At 37.6% G+C, this 20,762-nt stretch overlaps 1 long non-coding RNA gene across 1 annotated transcript; it reads left to right on the top strand.

Moving 5' to 3' along the window:
• Nucleotides 1–6,838: 6,838 nt before the first annotated feature.
• On the top strand, nt 6,839–10,918 carry LOC127073965 (uncharacterized). Its single transcript, XR_007785908.1, has 3 exons — nt 6,839–7,277; nt 8,858–9,590; nt 10,904–10,918. It is a non-coding gene; the product is annotated as an uncharacterized LOC127073965 (long non-coding RNA).
• Nucleotides 10,919–20,762: the final 9,844 nt, after the last annotated feature.

Raw genomic sequence — 20,762 nt, forward strand, 5'->3', positions numbered from 1 at the left:
TTCGACGTGTGGGGAATAGACTTCATGGGACCTTTTCCATCCTCTTTCGGTAACAAATACATACTCGTGGCAGTTGACTACGTATCAAAATGGATCGAAGCTATAGCTTCTCCAACAAATGACACCCGAGTAGTAACTAGACTCTTTAAAAATATAATATTTCCGAGATTTGGCATCCCAAGAATAGTAGTCAGTGATGGTGGATCACACTTTATATCCAAGGTACTCGAAAAACTACTACTTAAGTATGGAGTGAGACATAAGATAGCGACACCTTACCACCCTCAAACCAGTGGACAAGTGGAAGTGTCTAACAGAGAAATCAAGCAAATACTAGAAAAAACGGTCGCCACTTCAAGGAAAGATTGGTCATTGAAATTACCAGAAGCTTTGTGGGCATACCGAACTGCTTATAAAACCCCATAGGGACGACCCCATTTAAGCTCATTTATGGAAAATCCTGTCACCTCCCGGTAGAATTAGAACATAAAGCCTATTGGGCTATTAGAAATCTAAATTTGAACTATAAGGCCGCCGGTGAAAAGAGAATCCTTGACATAAACGAATTAGAGGAACTCAGAAGAGACGCCTATGAAAACGCCAGAATCTATAAAGAAAGAACAAAACAATGGCATGACAAGCGTATATCAAGGAAAATCTTCAAGCAAGGCGACGCAGTACTTTTATTTAACTCTAGACTAAAGTTATTCCCGGGAAAACTACGATCCAGATGGTCAGGGCCTTTTCATATCACTAAAATCTTTCCCAGTGGAGCGGTAGAAATAAAAGGAAAATCTACAGAACCGTTCACCGTAAACGGGCAACGTCTGAAACACTATCACTATGCGGAAACCAACGAGGATTCGCAAATCCTACACTTAGACGAAACGCCCCCAGGACCTATAGATTATATTTAACAGTTTCTTTGTCGAGCTTGCGACATTTAAACAAAGCGCTTAGTGGGAGACAACCCACAAATTAGTTTGTTATTTTCTTATTCTATTATTATCATTCCCCTATTTCATTCTTAATTATTCTTTTAATTTCTGTTTAGTATTCATTCTTGATTTATTCAAAAAGAAAAAAAAAATAATAATAATAATTTTTCCTTCTTTCGGCATTTGGCCAAATCCTGACTTAAACTCACGTTTTCTTTTCTCTAGCTAGCACCAACCAGATGGGACACATTGATCGTATGGGTATCAAGTTCAGAGGAATGGCTCAGAAACAAAAGTTTGAAGAACTAGCCGCTAGAGAGATGCTACCTAGTTTATATGCTGATGATTGGGCTATGACTGCCCTTGGACTGAGACAGAGTGTCCTGTATTTGCTGAATCAGATAGGATGGGAGACATCCCCTATCCTAAGACATTTCACCACCTACCGGAGACTCACACTAGAATTCCTTAGCTCATTAATCTATCTACCCAGCCATGGAAAAGGAATTAGCAGAGGTTTTATCCAGTTCAGAATGTTCAACATGGAGTACCAATTTAATATTAGAGACTTTACCAATCTTTTGGTTTTCCTACCTCCTTTGATACATTCACTGTAAGCCAGGAAGAACTTTTTGAATATAGAGAGCTTGAACACTTTTGGGGTAAGCTGACTGGAAATGATGAGCCCGAAGAACATGAGTTTCTCTCTGGAAACATACACAACCCAGCCTTCCGCTATTTCCATAAGATCCTGACCCACACTTTATTTGGGAAGAAGCCAAACAGTACTTCAGTTTCACGTGATGAACTCTTCATCATATTTTGTGCCTCCCAGAACCGTCCAGTAAACGGTGCTACCTTTATGTTAGCTAATTTGGACCACCTTATCCAGGATGAGCGAGCACCAATCAGAATAGGCGGTTTGATAACTATGATAGGTAATGCTATTGGATTACGTCAGCCTATGCTTGACCTAAACCCTTTTTGTGGCATTACTACTATGAGTATACCCTTCCTCTTCAACACTATGTTCATAGCAAACCTAGGGTCTGATGAGTTTGAGCTTATTATTGATAACCAGGTTCTTTGCTTATTCACCATGCCCGATCCTAGGACTAGCATTCATAACCGCAGTAACTGGCTCTATAACCTGAACGAAACTCCCACTCCTGCTAGATCCACTGAATCCATCCAGGACTATAAGATTTGTGATGACTATGAGAATTATGATGACCAGATCCCTCATGCTGAATCTGACCCTCAGACACCATCCGGCTATTATGATATTGACCCTCCGCCTCAACCTGTTCAGACCGAAGAATCAGCCATACCTGACCTCCGGCATCATATGCCCGGAACTGATTATCACACCGCCATTGAAGCTTTGATGTCAGAACAAGACGCCCTTAGAGGAGAATTTACTAACATGAGACACGAAGTTCTAGGATACATGAGCAGTATGACAAATCAGTTTTACGAGTTGATACATCGTGTTAACTCTTTTGCTCCTCCGGCCAGAGATCGTACAGAGGGATAGAATTTAGTTATTTTTCTAAGTTATTTAGTTTTAAGTTAGATTTTTTCATTAATGTTATTTGAATTCATGTTCACATTTATTTCTCTTTCATTTCATTGTTTTCCTTTCCTGTATTACATTATGATCATTTTATTAAAGTTGTTTATTTAATTTTATTATGCAATAGCTATTATGCTCTCCTGTTGCTACCTATGAATTATTATTATACAAAGCAGATTAAGCGTGCACAGTAAATTAAATTGCAGAATAAACCAATCATAAACAAAACAAAAAAAATAAAATTCATTACCAAAGTAATTCTGTGAAACGCTACAGAAGCCTTGCCAAAAAGGAATGTGTGACGGGCGTCACACAATCCATAACGGACGGCACGCCTATTGCATGTTACGAACGTCACACTCCTGTGACGAGCGTAACACTCCTCAGACTAGTGAACGTTAAGGAGCCGTTGGAGACGAACGTTACACCTTTAACTTTTTCCTTTCCATATTGTATTTCATTTCCTTAAAACATTGAGGACAATGTTTAATTTAAGTATGGGGGGGAAAACTTGTTCTTCCTATTTCCATTTTTCAAGTATGTACCTTTCCTTTTAATGTTATTTCCTCTATTATTGTTTTAAAAATATTATATATATATATAATATATATATATATTATATATATATATATATATAATATATATATAATTATATAATAATAAGATATATATATAATATATATATATATAATATATATATATATATATTATATATATATATATATATATATATATATATATATATATATATATATATATATATATATTATATAATAAGATATTATATATATATATATAATATATATATATATATATATAATATATTATATATATATATATATATATATATAAATTTTTAAGTTAAGTCCCGAGTGTGAAATTTCTATTATCTATTCCCTCAAAAATTTTCATGAGCCATAACAAAAATTTAACACACCCAATAAGTACAAAAGTTGCTTACTTTATAAAACTTGAGTAAAATCAAGACAAAAATCATTACCATAACAACGCTCTGAGAACCTCAACATGTTAGATCAGGATAAGTACCTCTTATACCAATCCCTTGAACTTTTAGTTTTATAGTAACCCCGAGTAGTTTATACGAGAAGTCAGCACCATCTTAATAGCAAACCACGTGGAGAGCCGATGAATATAAGTGAATGATCCCCAAAGTAACACAAAATATATGAATATATCAGGAAATGCACTGATTAAATTAGGTGATCCTTACCAGATCATTTAATCTAAAGGTTGCAGATCATGCAAAAACACAATATGAAAGATCCATTATGAGTTGGTTCAGTTGGTCCTAGGTATCTGGTAGTGAACTCGGTAGGGCGGACTACGGTTCGATCCCCCACAATTTGCAATGGACTGAATAACGAAGTTATCCGACTTATGTACCAGAACTTCTAGCTAAAAGCGGATCATAATCACTAACCGGTTACTCCACTATGTGCGCGAAAAGATAAAGGGCTTAATGTGATTTCGCTAGAATGAAAGCGGGTGAAATAAAAGTAAAGGAACTAGGATAGCTATAATGGCATTACTTGAACTGATTTGCATAAGCTAGGGTTATCTGAGTTGTAACGGTAGTTGTTGATGTCAAGATTAAACTCAAGTTGCTTCTAAACAAAATCCACCTGCAACCTATTACGAATTGATGTGTGTTTTGAAACTTCACCTGGCAAAATTTTTGAAAACGATTTCTATACTGAATTTTGCTTGAGGACAAGCAAAGATCTAAGTATGGGGGAGTTTGATAACACGAAATTATATCATATTTTAGGACTTAATTCCATTAAATTCTATGACTATTTATTTCGGTTTACTGCATTTTATGAGATATTACGTGGTATTTTCTTCCTATTTGTCTCAGGTAGTCTATTTTGAAGAACAAGTGAAAATGGAAGAAAAGGAGGTGCAAAAAGGAGAGAAAAAGAACCAAATGCCAAAGCCCAGCCCAAAGCGCAAAACATAAAGGCACTACCTGTGACGGACGTCACAAGGTGCGTGACGAGCGTCACGCAAAGCAGCCTTGTGACGGGCGTCACACATGGTGTGACGAGCGTCACACCATTCCACTATCTTTTTGGCGCAAGTAACGCCCTCAGAAGACTTGAAGAGACGTTGAGGAGTTTGTGTCCTATATCCACGCCATGCATTTAGCCACGTTGAAGACCCTTGGGAAACGAAAAGCAGTTACCAACACCAATATAAATAGCTACTTCAAAAACCTAAAAGGGTTCCTCGGTTTTTTTCCACGCTCACACTGCCGAAGCTTTTCCAATTTTCTTTCTTTTTTTTTTGCTTCTGCAATTTTCTTTTCCAGCAACTTAACATTGTTTATTTATTTATTTCTTTTGCAAATTCTATGTTTTTTCCCTTGCAATTTACCTTTCCCTTTTTAGCATTTAGATATTTTTCGCATAATAGTTTCTACACCGGAAACTATTGTGTAACTTTTTATCGGATCTAACCTTACGTTAGATTCTAGTTTTATTTCCTTGGTTTAATTTATTGTTTAATTGAAGAATCCAAGAACAAATCCTACCGGCTTGTGGTGGAGTGTTCAAGACTATTGTATTACGCATTCAGGTTCTTTAATCATTATTTAATGTTTTGTTTTATTATTTATTTATATTATCTGCCTGGAATGAGTCTGTTTATGCATGATATGTATTCTGGTTCGTTTAGCATGTCTAGCTAATTCGCCTAGATATCGGTATGTAAAGTAAGCAGAATAAGGGATCAAGACTGAGTCGGTCTATTTAAACTTAAAATTAAAATCAATCTTTTTGCGGTCTCAACTTACAGGTTTAATAACAAGATTTTTTACAAAAGTAAAGGACATAAAGAAGTTAAAATCAATAGAGCGAGAGTTTGAGGTTTTAACTGGACAGTGTAAGTTAGGCATTAATTCTAGATCAGGGCGAGAGCAAGTTTTAGAGTTAATTAAATTCTGACCTTTTCCAAAAAGTATTTTTAAAGATTGAATGTGAGGACGAGAGTTAAGCATTTGGATTTAATCATATAACCTAAGTCAACAGAGCGAGAGTTTGAGATAAGGGTGTTTAAAACGGTCAGTGTTTTCTTAAGAAGAGTTTCTGCAACTTTATTGCTTTCAAAAAGTGGTTTTTGACTTAATTATAAGTGACAGCTACATTAATATAAAATCATGGTTTATTCAACAGAGCGAGAGTTTGAGATAAAACCTTTAACCAATAAAGTTAACCGAAACGATTTATTTTAAAACCAAGAAACCGACAAAGACTTGATTCCCTAGTTTTGACGAACTACATACCGATATCCGTTTTATTAATATTTAAGCTAGATCTTAGTTTAGCCTTTAGTTTTTCCCCAAACAATCAAACATTTTTCACCTTAGCTTTACGTAGTAACCTTAGATAACGGTATATCGATTAATAAGTCCCTGTGGGATCGATATCTTTTAAAACTACGCGATAGAACTGTGCACTTGCAGTTTGTATCCCATTCTCGACTCACACAGTCGAGCGATCACTTGATGTCCAAAGTCTCCATGAGGTCTTGAGTTAAAGTGAGACTTGAGATCCACTGTGATGTAAGTATAGATCTAATCCCATTAAGTGATCAGGAGACTTATGATCACTTAACTAGATATGGGAATCAGATAAATGTAAAGTGGTTAATTGATCAAAGATAACTTTGATCAATCAACCTAATTTGGGCATAAATCAAGATACCAAGCACATGAATTTTAAATTGAGCATAAACTCTAATTCTAAAGAAAACTATGGATTTTGAATGAACTAAATCTACTTAAATCCTAATTAAAATCTAATTATTCACATGCACATTGATTTCTAAAGTCTACTGAAAACTAATTCTAAAACTAACCCTAATCAAACTAATATATGATTGTATATTATTTAATTTTTTTTATTAAGAAGTAGATTAATGTGTCTAAAACCTAATTAATCTCTAAGCAATACCATTTAGTTTTAAAAGTATTTTGTTATCAAAATAAAACGTATTAAAAAAATATTTTAAAAAAAAAGTATTAAAAGATGTAATGAAATGAAATTAAAAAGAAGATATTAAATGGATAAAAACTTAAAAGTATTAAAAATAAATGGAAAAAGAAAAAGAAACTGGAAGTGTAGTGTGTAATAGAGGGAGTATGCTAAGAAAAAGCGCTGGGTCCATGAAGCAGAAGACCTAACGTTGCTGAATTATTTGCTTAGTACAATAGGGGATATCCTAGTGAACTAGGGGTGTGAATGGAAAATTTAATGGGCTTAGGGGCCTTGAGGCCCACCATAAAGTGCAAAGTGATGGTGGAGCCATCAGAGTTCACTCACTTCCCAGTTCACTCTTGTTTCAGACTTCTCTCTATAAAAAAACCCGTCATTAGAACCCTTGCTCCGCCGCACCGAAAATCGCCTCTGGCGGCGGTGGAGGTCCAAACCATTCCCACTTTATCTCAATCAGACCGTCTACGATCCCCCTATCTCAATCTCATATTAATTTCTTCCAATTCTTGAGCCAGAAAAGCATGAACCCTAAAAACTAAATCTGCAATTAAATGATGATTGTGAGGTAGATGGAGTTCAAACCATAGGGTTTTGTCTCCATAGAAGCTAAGCTACATCGTGGTAAGTGAGAATTTACGCAAGAAGAGGAGAGATCATAACCTACATTTGGGATTGTGGCTCGTCCTAGGCGTTGCTGCAGCGAGGAAGATGAAGACCAAGCGAGAAGTCCAGAGAAGCTTCAATGAGGTAATCAATTCACACTTATTTCGGGCACTATGATCTTCTTCTTCTTTGTGCTTGTCTGTAGGTCATGCTTCTGTGATGTTGTTGTTGCATAGGATATGGCAGAGAGAGGGAGAGAGAGATTCAGAGAGAATGGATTGAGTTGCAGAGGGAAATCTCAGAGAGATTCAGAGAGAATGGAGTGAGCTGCAAAGGAAATCTCAGAGAGATTGAGAGTGAAAACCGAGAGATTTAGAGGTGAAATTTGTGGAATGTCATGGGTACCTATGATTGAAGAGTGAGATTTATTTTATAAAGTTTGAATTCTAACCGTTTCGGGAAATGATTTGGCAGTGTTTGTTATCAGTTAGGGTAGGGTTAAGTTTGAGTGAAATTGGGGGGAAGATAGGTTAGGAATTATGACTATGTTAAATTAGATACAATTAAGATTAAATCAGTTAGAAAATTGTTAGTTAGAATTTGAACTTGAGAGTTAGTAGATCAGTTTAGTTAGTTGTTGTTGGTTTGAATGAGCTGAGCTGTGAAGTTACTGTTGAGATTAGTTATGGTGAAACTTATTAGTGTTGAACTTTTTCTGTTAAATGCAGTTAAATTGTGAACTTGAGGTTAGTTATGGTGAGACTTAGGTTATGTAGTTAATGAAGTGGGGAAGGTTATGCAACTAGTTGATTATGGAAATAGTTAGCCTTGTTAGTGTTAATGTCTGTTGTTGCTGTTAGAACTTGTATAAATTGAGTTAGTAAGTTAAATTGTTAGTTCATGTGAAAGTATTATCATTTGAAGTTGAATTGTTAATGAATGTCCTACTGTATTGAAAAGGTTTGAATGAATTTAAATTGTGATGCTGTTAGTTATTGTTAGAGTATGATGTTATTATGTTAGTATGTGAAATGTTTGAATTAGTGCTATTGTTAGATTAAGTTTCTAATAGGAAAATATGGAGGCTGTTAGAATTGTGCTGTTAATGAGTTATATTATGAATGAAATTGTCATGCTATTGGAGTTAGTTATGTTTGAATTTTGGATGGTTATAATCATTTGGTGTTAGTTGTTAATGCTTGAGAATGTTAATTAACTATAGTTAGTTGGTCAATATGAACTGTTATGGAGCTTTGGTGAATGTTAGTTGCTTGAACTGTTATGTAAAATTGCACTGATACAAAGCTTGAACTGCCATGGGCCCTTTTGAATCAATGGAACTGTTACTCAATTATTAGTAGTCATAGTTACAGTTAATGATTTAATTGGGATGGAAACCAATTAGCCTAGCTAATTGATGGTGAACTGAAATGTGGAATTAGAAATTGGTTAGAAGCTTGAACTATATTAGTTAGTTTTGTGAGTTTGGACTGGTGTTAACAGTGGGATCAATTTATTAAGTGTATCTCTTTTTGAATTGCTAATGCAAATGTGGATTTGTGATTGTTAGCAGCTATATTAGTGAATCAAATCAATTAATGGTTATTATGTATGTTTTCCATCAATTTAGATGCTAGGATGATTTTGAACTATTAGTGTAATGTGTTTTGTATATGTTGTTGTCATGGTTTGTTAGATTGTGATTTTGGCTATGTTTGTTATAGGGCTGGTGTGCTTATCGGATTTGGTATGGCCCATGGAGGTTTGACATGAATTATCAAGGTTAGCAAGGGATGGAGGCATAACACCAAGACATGAAGAAGTTTGAGGTCATTAAGGCACAATGATAGAAAATCTATGAAGACTAAAGTAGACTTAGGAATCAATTTGACTTTGGTCAATTGTTTGATCAAAAAGTCAACAGTTGACCAAAAGTGAACTATAGGCTAAATGTGTAAAATTTGTAGATTTGGATTTTGTAATGGAATTTGAATGCTTGTAAAATTTGTAGATTTGAGATTTGGGTGTTTTGGAATGTAATGAAACTTGTGTTTTTAAGAAAAATGACTTTTCCCCCTAAATTTATGAATTTGAAATGATCTTGAATGCTTTGAATAACAATAAACCCTTGAATGAATTGAATCCATAGAACAAGAAGTGTAACACCCCAATAAAATAAAATAATTATTAAAAATTGAATTAATAGTACATTATTAATTTAATTAAATAATTAGATTATTATTATTGGATTATTTTAATTATTTTGGAATAATAATTATTATTGGAAATATATATAAGTGTGAAATGAGGAAAGAGAATCCCATTTGGTAAAGAAGTGTTTTCACGTGAAAACAGAGGAACTGCAGAGAAGAGGAAAAGGGCAGAGGCAGAGCAAGAGGAAGAAAGTTGGAGAAGAACGGAAAGGCTTGCAGCTCAAAGATTCGCCGGATTGTTAAGGTAAGGGGGGTTTATCGTCGATTAATGGGTATTTTGGGATAATATGTCATGGGTAGTGATAAGCCGTTAATTTGACCCTAATTGGGATTTGGAATGCTGAAAATTTGTGATGAATAGGTTGAGTGAAAACCGTAATCAAATTGATAATTGTGTGTGTAATCAAACCGATAAATTGGTGATGAATGGCGACGAGTAAGTTTGAGTGGGAAGGGTCTGGAATGGGCACATGAGATCCCTGCCCAAAGAAACGCGTCTGGTGAACTGTCATGTTCGCCTAGCGAACATAACCTTCGCCTAGCGAAGGAACGCGCCTCAACCTCGCCCCAGCGAGATTGAGAGGTTTTGCTACTGTAATGTTCGCTGTGGACTCGCTGGAGCTTCGCCTAGCGAGTGAGTGCTAGCTGTGTTTTTCACCAAAACAGAATGAGTTCGCTATTACCTTCGCCTTGAGCTCGCCTAGCGAATTAATTTACCAATTTCCTGGAGCTGTTCGCCTTGAGCTCGCCTAGCGAACCAGAGCTTCGCCACTGCCTCGCCTAGCGAGCAAGGCAGAAGAAGTGTTTATACATGTGTTGCTGAGGTGTTTCATACATGTGTTGAGGAAGTGTTTTATACATGTGTTGATGATGTGTTGATACATGTATTGATGATGTATGATGATATGCAAAATGTTGTGAATGTATATATTATGCATGTATTTGTGAATGGACTGTTGTATGGCTTAGAGTGTGAGCATATGTCCATTGTGAGTTGTTGTTGATGCTGCATTGCTAGATGATTAGTGTGCATGGCATAGCCTGGGGGCTGTAGCTAATTCCCATTGTGAGGAATTGGTGAGTGAATCGTTGTGAATTGTTGTTGATGTTTGCATGCTAGATGATTAGCTTGCATAGTCTAGCCTTTGGGGCTGTAGCTAATTCCCATGGTGAGGAATTAGTGAGTGAGTCATTAGATCTCAATGAGTGGGACTAGTGAGCTTAGTAGCCGTATCCGGAGGGATCGGTGAGCTTGAACTATATGTTCAAGGATAGTCGGTACCGCATGTGTAGAGTCTCATTGCATAAAAATATGTAAGGCGTATAATATGAATGGATGTGTTCCAATATTATACGTGTGTTGTGTTGTTGTTAAGTATGATTTGAGATTATACTGGTATTGTATATTGATGTTGAGTATGATGTTTAAGCCAATGAGCTATTACTGAATGTGTATTGCAATTAGGGTGATTGATGTGTAAATTACTTGGCATTACATGTTGTTTTATAATGCTTATTATATTGATTGAGGAACTCACCCTTACAACTATTTTTCAGGTAGCGAGAAATGAGTTGAGTAGAAGCAAATGCTTGGAGTCTAGTGTAGTCTCCCTAGTGGGTCATGCTCTGATAGATGTAACATCGGGCGGGAACACTTTGATTATTGTTGTTGTTGTGGTTGAACTAAATTACATGTGATGTTACATGTTTTGCATGATTGAGTTGATCTCTATCCGCTGCGTAATTGTGCAAATACTTTATATTTAAATTAAATAAAAGAGCATGATTGTTATATTGTTTAAATGGTGTGGAATGTTTGTGTGACACCCTTGGTGCACTATTACTCTGATTATATGTTTATTATAATAATTAATTTTTGGGGTATTTTAGAAGGGTGTTACATTAGTGGTATCAGAGCATAGTCGGTCGTGTCGAGTCGTAATTATTCTGTTTTCCCTGTACGGGATAGGAGTTGTGTAACCCTATCAGTACTTATTGTTTTAGTTTGTTGGGTTTTCAGAATAGAGATGGCTGGAAGAGGCAGAGATGATGCTGCGATTGCTGAGGCTCTGGGTATGCTGGCTGGAGTACTTGGAGGGAACCCAAATGTTGTAGGAATGGGAGCTGCTCGTCAACTGAGTGAGTTCCAGAAGAACAATCCTCCAATGTTCAAGGGAGCATACGATCCAGATGGCGCTCAGAAGTGGTTGAAGGAGATCGAGAGGATCTTCCGAGTAACTGAGTGTGCCGATAACCAGAAGGTCAGATTCGGTACGCATATGCTGTCAGAGGAAGCAGATGATTGGTGGGTTGCTACCCGCACTGAGTTGGAATCTGCTGGGAATACTGAGATCACTTGGGCTGTGTTCAGGGAAAGGTTCCTGAGAAAGTATTTTCCAGAAGATGTCAGAGGAAAGAAAGAGATAGAGTTTTTGGAATTGAAGCAGGGTAACAGGTCGGTTACTGAGTATGCTGCGAAGTTCACCGAGCTGTCAAAGTACTATACTCCCTATAATGAGGCTGCTGGAGAATTTTCGAAATGTGTGAAGTTTGAGAACGGGTTGCGTCCTGAGATCAAACAAGCTATTGGATATCAGAGGATCAGGGTGTTTTCTGACTTGGTTGACTGTTGCAGAATTTTTGAACAGGATTCCAAGGCTAGAGCAGAAAGCTATCAGCAGAGGGTTGATAGGAAGGGTAAGAATCAGATGGATCGTGGAAAACCGTATGCAGCTGGCAAAGGTTTTCAGAAGCAGAGTGGGATGAAGAGGCCTAGTGGGGGAGACTCTAGTGCTCCTGCTAAGTGTTATAGATGTGGTCGGGCTGGACATCGTGTTCATGAGTGTACCAGTGCTGAGATGAAGTGTTTCAAGTGTGGGAAAGGTGGCCACTTGGCTGCAGAGTGCCGATTGAAGACTGTAACTTGTTTCAACTGTGGAGAGTTGGGTCATATCAGTCCCCAGTGTCCTAAGCCGAAGAAGGAGTATCAGTCAGGAGGCAAGGTTTTTGCTCTATCAGGTTCTGAGACTTCTGCAGATGATCGTTTGATCAGAGGTACGTGTTATATTAATGGCTTTCCTCTCATAGCTATTATTGACACAGGTGCTACTCATTCTTTATATCTGTGGATTGTGCTGTGAAGCTTAAGTTAGAGATATCTGAGATGCGTGGAAGTATGGTGATTGATACTCCTGCAAAGGGTTCAGTGACTACTACTTCGGTTTGTTGGAGTTGTCCTTTGAATATTTTTGGTAGAGATTTTGGGATAGACCTTGTGTGTCTTCCATTAGTGCAGATTGACGTTATCTTGGGTATGAACTGGTTGGTGTTTAACCGAGTTTATATCAACTGTTTTGATAAGACGGTGATATTTCCTGAGATTGAGGAAGGGCAGAGTCTGTTTCTATCAGCCAGGCAGGTGAATGAGGAAGTGGCAGATGGGGCAGAGTTGTTTATGCTGTTGGCAACTTTAGAGGCTAAAGATAAACTGGTGATTCGTGATCTAGCAGTGGTGTGTGACTTTCCTGATGTGTTTCCGGAAGAAGTGAATGAGTTACCGCCAGAGCGTGAAGTTGAGTTCTCGATTGAATTGGTACCTGGTACTAGACCGATATCGATGGCTCCGTACCGTATGTCTGCTGTTGAGTTAACTGAATTGAAGAGTCAGTTGGAAGATCTGTTGGATAAGAAGTTTATTCGTCCGAGTGTGTCACCGTGGGGTGCACCAGTGTTGTTGGTTAAGAAGAAAGAAGGTACTATGAGGTTGTGTGTGGACTACAGGCAACTGAATAAAGTGACGATCAAGAATCGGTATCCTTTGCCGAGGATTGATGATTTGATGGATCAGTTGGTTGGTGCGAGTGTGTTCAGCAAGATAGATTTGAGATCTGGGTATCATCAGATACGTGTGAAAACTGAGGATATTCAGAAGACTGCTTTCAGAACAAGGTATGGACATTATGAGTATTCTGTAATGCCTTTTGGTGTGACTAATGCGCCTGGAGTATTCATGGAGTATATGAATAGGATTTTCCATCCGTACCTAGACCAGTTTGTTGTGGTGTTTATTGATGACATTTTGGTGTATTCGAAATCTGAAGAAGAGCATGCTGAGCATTTGAGAGTGGTTTTAGAAGTTCTACGAGAAAAGCAGTTATTTGCTAAACTGTCTAAGTGTGAATTTTGGTTAGAAGAAGTTAGTTTTCTTGGTCATGTGATTTCAAGAGGTGGTGTTGCTGTTGATCCTTCTAAGATAGAAGCGGTGTCTAAGTGGGAAGCTCCGAAGTCGGTTGCTGAAATTCGAAGTTTCCTTGGTTTGGCTGGTTATTATAGGAAGTTCATTGAGGGATTTTCTAAGTTGGCGTTACCGTTGACGATGTTGACTAGAAAGGGGCAAGCGTTTGTTTGGGACTCAAAATGTGAAGAAGGTTTCCAAGAGTTAAAGAGAAGGTTGACTACTGCTCCTATTTTGACGTTACCGAGTTCGTCGGGACCATTTGAAGTTTACTGTGATGCTTCATTGTTGGGTTTGGGTGGTGTGTTGATGCAGAATAAGCAGGTTATAGCTTATGCTTCGAGACAGCTGAGGGTTCATGAAAGGAACTATCCGACGCACGATTTAGAGTTGGCAGCTGTAGTGTTTGTTTTGAAGTTGTGGAGGCATTACTTGTATGGATCAAGATTTGAGGTTTTCAGTGACCATAAGAGTTTAAAGTATTTGTTTGATCAGAAAGAGCTGAATATGAGACAGAGGAGATGGTTAGAGTTTCTGAAGGATTATGATTTTGGTTTGAATTACCATCCGGGTAAAGCAAATGTAGTGGCTGATGCATTGAGTCGGAAATCATTACATATGTCTATGTTAATGGTTAAGGAATTGGATTTAATTGAGCAGTTTAGAGACTTGAGTTTGGTGTGTGAGAGTACTCACAACAGTGTTAAATTGGGAATGTTGAAGTTAACGAGTGGTATTCTGGAGGAGATCAGAGAAGGTCAGAAATCCGATATGCTTTTGGTTGATAAGTTGACTTTAGTGAATCAAGGTCGAGGTGGTGAGTTCAGAGTTGATGAGAATGGTGTTTTGAAATTTGGTAGTCGGGTGTGTATTCCGAATGTTATTGAGCTTAAGAAGAGTATTCTTGAGGAGGGACATCGTAGTGGCTTAAGTATTCATCCTGGAGCTACGAAGATGTATCATGATTTGAAGAAGTTATTTTGGTGGCCGGGAATGAAAAGAGAAATTGCGAGTTTTGTTTATTCCTGTTTGACTTGTCAGAAGTCAAAGATTGAGCATCAGAAGCCGTCTGGGCTAATGCAACCGTTGGCTATTCCAGAGTGGAAGTGGGATAGTATCAGTATGGATTTTGTTTCTGGTTTGCCGAGGACAAATAAGAATTTTGAAGCTATTTGGGTGATTGTTGATAGATTGACGAAGTCGGCTCATTTCATTCCGATCAGAATGGATTATCCGTTAGAGAGACTAGCCGAGTTGTATATTGAGAAGATTGTAAGTTTGCATGGTATTCCGTCGAGTATTGTTTCGGACAGAGATCCTAGATTTACATCGAAATTTTGGGAAGGTTTGCAGAGGGCTTTGGGAACTAAGCTGAGGTTGAGTTCTGCATATCATCCGCAGACTGATGGTCAGACTGAGAGGACGATTCAGTCACTGGAGGACCTTTTGAGGGCTTGTGTTTTGGAAAAAGGAGGCGCTTGGGATTGTTATTTGCCTTTGATTGAGTTTACCTACAACAATAGTTTTCATTCGAGCATTGGTATGGCACCGTTTGAAGCTTTGTATGGTAGGAGATGTCGGACACCGTTATGTTGGTATGAGTCCGGTGAGAGTGCTGTGGTTGGACCGGAGATTGTTCAACAAACTACGGAAAAGATTAAGATAATTCAGGAGAAGATGAGAATTGCTCAGAGTCGTCAGAAGAGCTATCATGATAAGAGGAGGAAGTCACTTGAGTTCCAAGAGGGAGATCATGTGTTTCTTCGTGTTACTCCGGTAACTGGTGTTGGTCGAGCTTTGAAGTCGAAGAAGTTGACACCGCGATTTATTGGTCCTTACCAGATTTTGGAGAGGATAGGGGAGGTAGCCTATCGTGTCGCTTTACCGCCGTCGCTTCCAAATTTGCATGAGGTTTTTCATGTGTCTCAGTTGAGGAGGTACATTCATGATCCGTCGCATGTAGTCCAAATAGATGATGTACAGGTGAGAGATAACCTGACTGTTGAAACATCACCTATGAGGATCGAGGATCGAGAGTTGAAGCAGTTGCGGGGTAAAGAGATTGCCTTGGTGAAGGTAGCTTGGGGAGGACCAGCAGGTGGCAACGCGACTTGGGAACTGGAGAGTAAGATGAAGGAGTCTTATCCAGAGTTGTTCGCTTGAGGTATGTTTTCGAGGACGAAAACTCTTTTAGTGGGGGAGAGTTGTAACACCCCAATAAAATAAAATAATTATTAAAAATTGAATTAATAGTACATTATTAATTTAATTAAATAATTAGATTATTATTATTGGATTATTTTAATTATTTTGGAATAATAATTATTATTGGAAATATATATAAGTGTGAAATGAGGAAAGAGAATCCCATTTGGTAAAGAAGTGTTTTCACGTGAAAACAGAGGAACGGCAGAGAAGAGGAAAAGGGCAGAGGCAGAGCAAGAGGAAGAAAGTTGGAGAAGAACGGAAAGGCTTGCAGCTCAAAGATTCGCCGGATTGTTAAGGTAAGGGGGGTTTATCGTCGATTAATGGGTATTTTGGGATAATATGTCATGGGTAGTGATAAGCCGTTAATTTGACCCTAATTGGGATTTGGAATGCTGAAAATTTGTGATGAATAGGTTGAGTGAAAACCGTAATCAAATTGATAATTGTGTGTGTAATCAAACCGATAAATTGGTGATGAATGGCGACGAGTAAGTTTGAGTGGGAAGGGTCTGGAATGGGCACATGAGATCCCTGCCCAAAGAAACGCGTCTGGTGAACTGTCATGTTCGCCTAGCGAACATAACCTTCGCCTAGCGAAGGAACGCGCCTCAACCTCGCCCCAGCGAGATTGAGAGGTTTTGCTACTGTAATGTTCGCTGTGGACTCGCTGGAGCTTCGCCTAGCGAGTGAGTGCTAGCTGTGTTTTTCACCAAAACAGAATGAGTTCGCTATTACCTTCGCCTTGAGCTCGCCTAGCGAATTAATTTACCAATTTCCTGGAGCTGTTCGCCTTGAGCTCGCCTAGCGAACCAGAGCTTCGCCACTGCCTCGCCTAGCGAGCAAGGCAGAAGAAGTGTTTATACATGTGTTGCTGAGGTGTTTCATACATGTGTTGAGGAAGTGTTTTATACATGTGTTGATGATGTGTTGATACATGTATTGATGATGTATGATGATATGCAAAATGTTGTGAATGTATATATTATGCATGTATTTGTGAATGGACTGTTGTATGGCTTAGAGTGTGAGCATATGTCCATTGTGAGTTGTTGTTGATGCTGCATTGCTAGATGATTAGTGTGCATGGCATAGCCTGTGGGGCTGTAGCTAATTCCCATTGTGAGGAATTGGTGAGTGAATCGTTGTGAATTGTTGTTGATGTTTGCATGCTAGATGATTAGCTTGCATAGTCTAGCCTTTGGGGCTGTAGCTAATTCCCATGGTGAGGAATTAGTGAGTGAGTCATTAGATCTCAATGAGTGGGACTAGTGAGCTTAGTAGCCGTATCCGGAGGGATCGGTGAGCTTGAACTATATGTTCAAGGATAGTCGGTACCGCATGTGTAGAGTCTCATTGCATAAAAATATGTAAGGCGTATAATATGAATGGATGTGTTCCAATATTATACGTGTGTTGTGTTGTTGTTAAGTATGATTTGAGATTATACTGGTATTGTATATTGATGTTGAGTATGATGTTTAAGCCAATGAGCTATTACTGAATGTGTATTGCAATTAGGGTGATTGATGTGTAAATTACTTGGCATTACATGTTGTTTTATAATGCTTATTATATTGATTGAGGAACTCACCCTTACAACTATTTTTCAGGTAGCGAGAAATGAGTTGAGTAGAAGCAAATGCTTGGAGTCTAGTGTAGTCTCCCTAGTGGGTCATGCTCTGATAGATGTAACATCGGGCGGGAACACTTTGATTATTGTTGTTGTTGTGGTTGAACTAAATTACATGTGATGTTACATGTTTTGCATGATTGAGTTGATCTCTATCCGCTGCGTAATTGTGCAAATACTTTATATTTAAATTAAATAAAAGAGCATGATTGTTATATTGTTTAAATGGTGTGGAATGTTTGTGTGACACCCTTGGTGCACTATTACTCTGATTATATGTTTATTATAATAATTAATTTTTGGGGTATTTTAGAAGGGTGTTACAAGAAGCAATCCAATACTTGTCCCATAATGAAATTGGTCAATAAAAAGTCAATCTTCTATGGTTGACTTTATTGACCAATGTCAAACTTGTCCATCACTTCCAAATTCTTCCATCCATGATGTAATCCACATAATCAAAATGATTAAACCAACATTAAGGTTTCTTACAAGACTTGATCCAAAAAGGTGAGCCTCAAAAGTCAAGTATAATACAATCTTAAAGGTTTGATCCCCATATATGCCATTGAAGTAAACCTTAGCCCATGAGACTTATCAAGCCGATTATCAAGAATCCAATATTTGTGTCATAAATAGCAAGAACTATTGAATGAATATTTTATGATGGATGATTAGGGCATATGAAGATGTAGATGAACAAAACCAAAAGCCAGGTGAATTGAATGAGGAGTTATGACAAATTTTAGGGTATGAAAATTGCCCTTATTTAATCATCTTGGACCTGAAAGTATGAATGATAATAACTTTTCAGGCATTTGAGGTAGGAAAGGATTAAATACAAGAATATCAAAAAATTGTCCGTTGCGAATGGAGTGAATATAATGTAAGGAAGGTAAGTGTATTATGGGGACTTTGTTTATTAAGGATATGGAACAATAGATAAGATCTTGTAGATTGATCTGCTGAGAATTGACTGAAATGTTGTGTTGGGGAAATAGATCGACACATATGAGCGTTTGAAATTAATTAACATAGATGAGTGTCGGAAGTCAATATGGACAAGTATTGAAAGGGTAAGATTAGCATGGGCGGGTTTTGGAAATCAATACAGACGAGTATTGAAAAGAGTGTCAGCATGAACGAGTGATGGAAATCAATATGGACTAGTATTGAAAAGAGAACGTCAACACATATATGTGTTGGAAATCGATATGGACGAGTACTGAAAAAGAGGTTGTCAACACGGGCGAGTGTTGGAAATCAAAATCGACGAGTACTGAAAAGAGAGTGTCAACACGGACGAGTGTTGGAAAACAATACGAACGAGTATTGAAAAGAGAATGTCAAACAGACGAGTGTTGGAAATCAATTCGGATGAGTATTGAAAAGAGAATGTCAACACGAACGAGTGTTGAAATCAATACAGACAAGTATTGAAAAGGTAATGTCAACACAGACGAGTGTTGGAAATCAATATGGACGAGCATTGAAAATGTATGATCAACACGAACAAGTGTTAGAAATCAATACAGACGAGTATTGGAAAGTTTTAGGATCAAAATGAATGAGTGTTAGAAAAAATGGTCAACATATACGAGTATTCCAAAAAAATGGTTCAAGAAGGACGAGTGTCTCGCTTATGCTTCGTATGCAAGTTTGAATTTGTATGACGTAATGCTCCATCTTGATGGATATGCTACACGTTGGAGGATGTAATTCTTTATGCGATTATGATTAATATATGCATAATGCCAGTTGTTGGGATTTGTGGTATGTATGGGCTATACGGGGCCGGATGGCTTTTTTGTAAAAAAGGAGGAAGGTTGAGAATTCAAAGTACCAATGACCATTAGATTTAGAAATTGAAATCAAGGTTTTGAATTACCGGCGAAACGGGTTTTGGGCTTTGATTTTTTCCTGGAGGTGCCAATAAAGATTTGGCTTCGAAGATGCTAATAAGGATTGGGCTTTGAGATATGCCAAGCAAGTTGGGATTTTCGATAGGCCATGTGAGGTTGGGCTTTAGTCTTTCTTGTTTGTTTTACAAGGCTTCATGATATGCCAAATGAATGATATGCACGGCTGAAGCAACAAGATTAATGTATGGTGATGATGATATGTATGATTTGTTGTTAAAGCGAAGCAACGTGATTTATGCATGGTTCACCAAATGCTCATGTGGAAGGAGATGGAAGATTTGAGGCTAAGATAAGGGTTATGAAGACATGATTCTCCAATAACTAATTTAGGCTCAACAGTTGTTTATATGCTTTTTCACTTGCCTTGAAACATGGAGAGGACTTATACCTTCGTAGCATATCTCTGCCCCAGTCTTGAAACTGTATGCCCCTGATTAACCATCTCTTGGATCAGTTGACTTCTTGTGCTCCTAAGGTATCCTGCCTCAATACGAGCCTTGAGGTAATTTTGCCCATGGCTGGATGATATTGGAGAGATTTGTCAAATCTCGATATGATTTCCCTAGATTGACTGAATCTTAAAGCGGCTTGCCCTTTTGCTCAACGGAGTTTTCAGGCGTTTTACCTCTCAGTGTGATCTATCTTTTCATTGTGTAGAATTTCTTGATGTCAAGTGCTTATCCGTGAATAAAATTGTTCACTTTTGAAAAAGATAACTTTAATGCGACGCTTATGTCAGTTTTGAAATCCAAGTATGTCCATTGAGATGATGACATATAATGAATACATCATTAGTTAGAATTCCATATTTATACCAACACAAATGATAAGTGAAACTCTAGGAGTCTGTTTTAACACGATCTTGTTGTAGTATGATTTCGAAATAAACCTTGCTTCAATCAGGTCTTTTGAGGGTTGTATCGTGGCATGTTTCTCTAGTCCTACGTTCAGCTAATTCAACACAAGCGTTCATTTTTCAAAAGGATTTTGAAGGTTAAGTGTGATGGTAAAGAAACCAATGAGGTTTTTGGAGTGGCACTTACCCATCTTTTGTTTTTTTTGTTTATATCCACAAGAATTTGTTCTTGCTCAGGATTTTTTCTTTTGATCCTTTCTTTTTCTTTTCGTCTTTGGTTACATATGTGTGAATGTATACATATGTTTTTGAGGGATGTATACATATGTTGTATGCAAATGTGTGAATGTATACATATGTTTTTTCCATGTGGATGGAATGCAAATATATATGCACCATCCATTGATTCAAAGGTTTGATGGTGCAATAATTCAGGTTCAAAAGTTCGGTACATACACAATAGTGCAATAATGGTATGCGATGGTGTAGGTTAAAGGTTTAACACATTTGAAATATTCTATATATACATCTCAATGAAGGTTCAAAGGTCCGACATATACATGATA

The sequence above is a fragment of the Lathyrus oleraceus genome, chromosome 4, assembly GCF_024323335.1.
Source record: "Lathyrus oleraceus cultivar Zhongwan6 chromosome 4, CAAS_Psat_ZW6_1.0, whole genome shotgun sequence".
NCBI classification, from domain to species: Eukaryota; Viridiplantae; Streptophyta; class Magnoliopsida; order Fabales; family Fabaceae; genus Lathyrus; species Lathyrus oleraceus.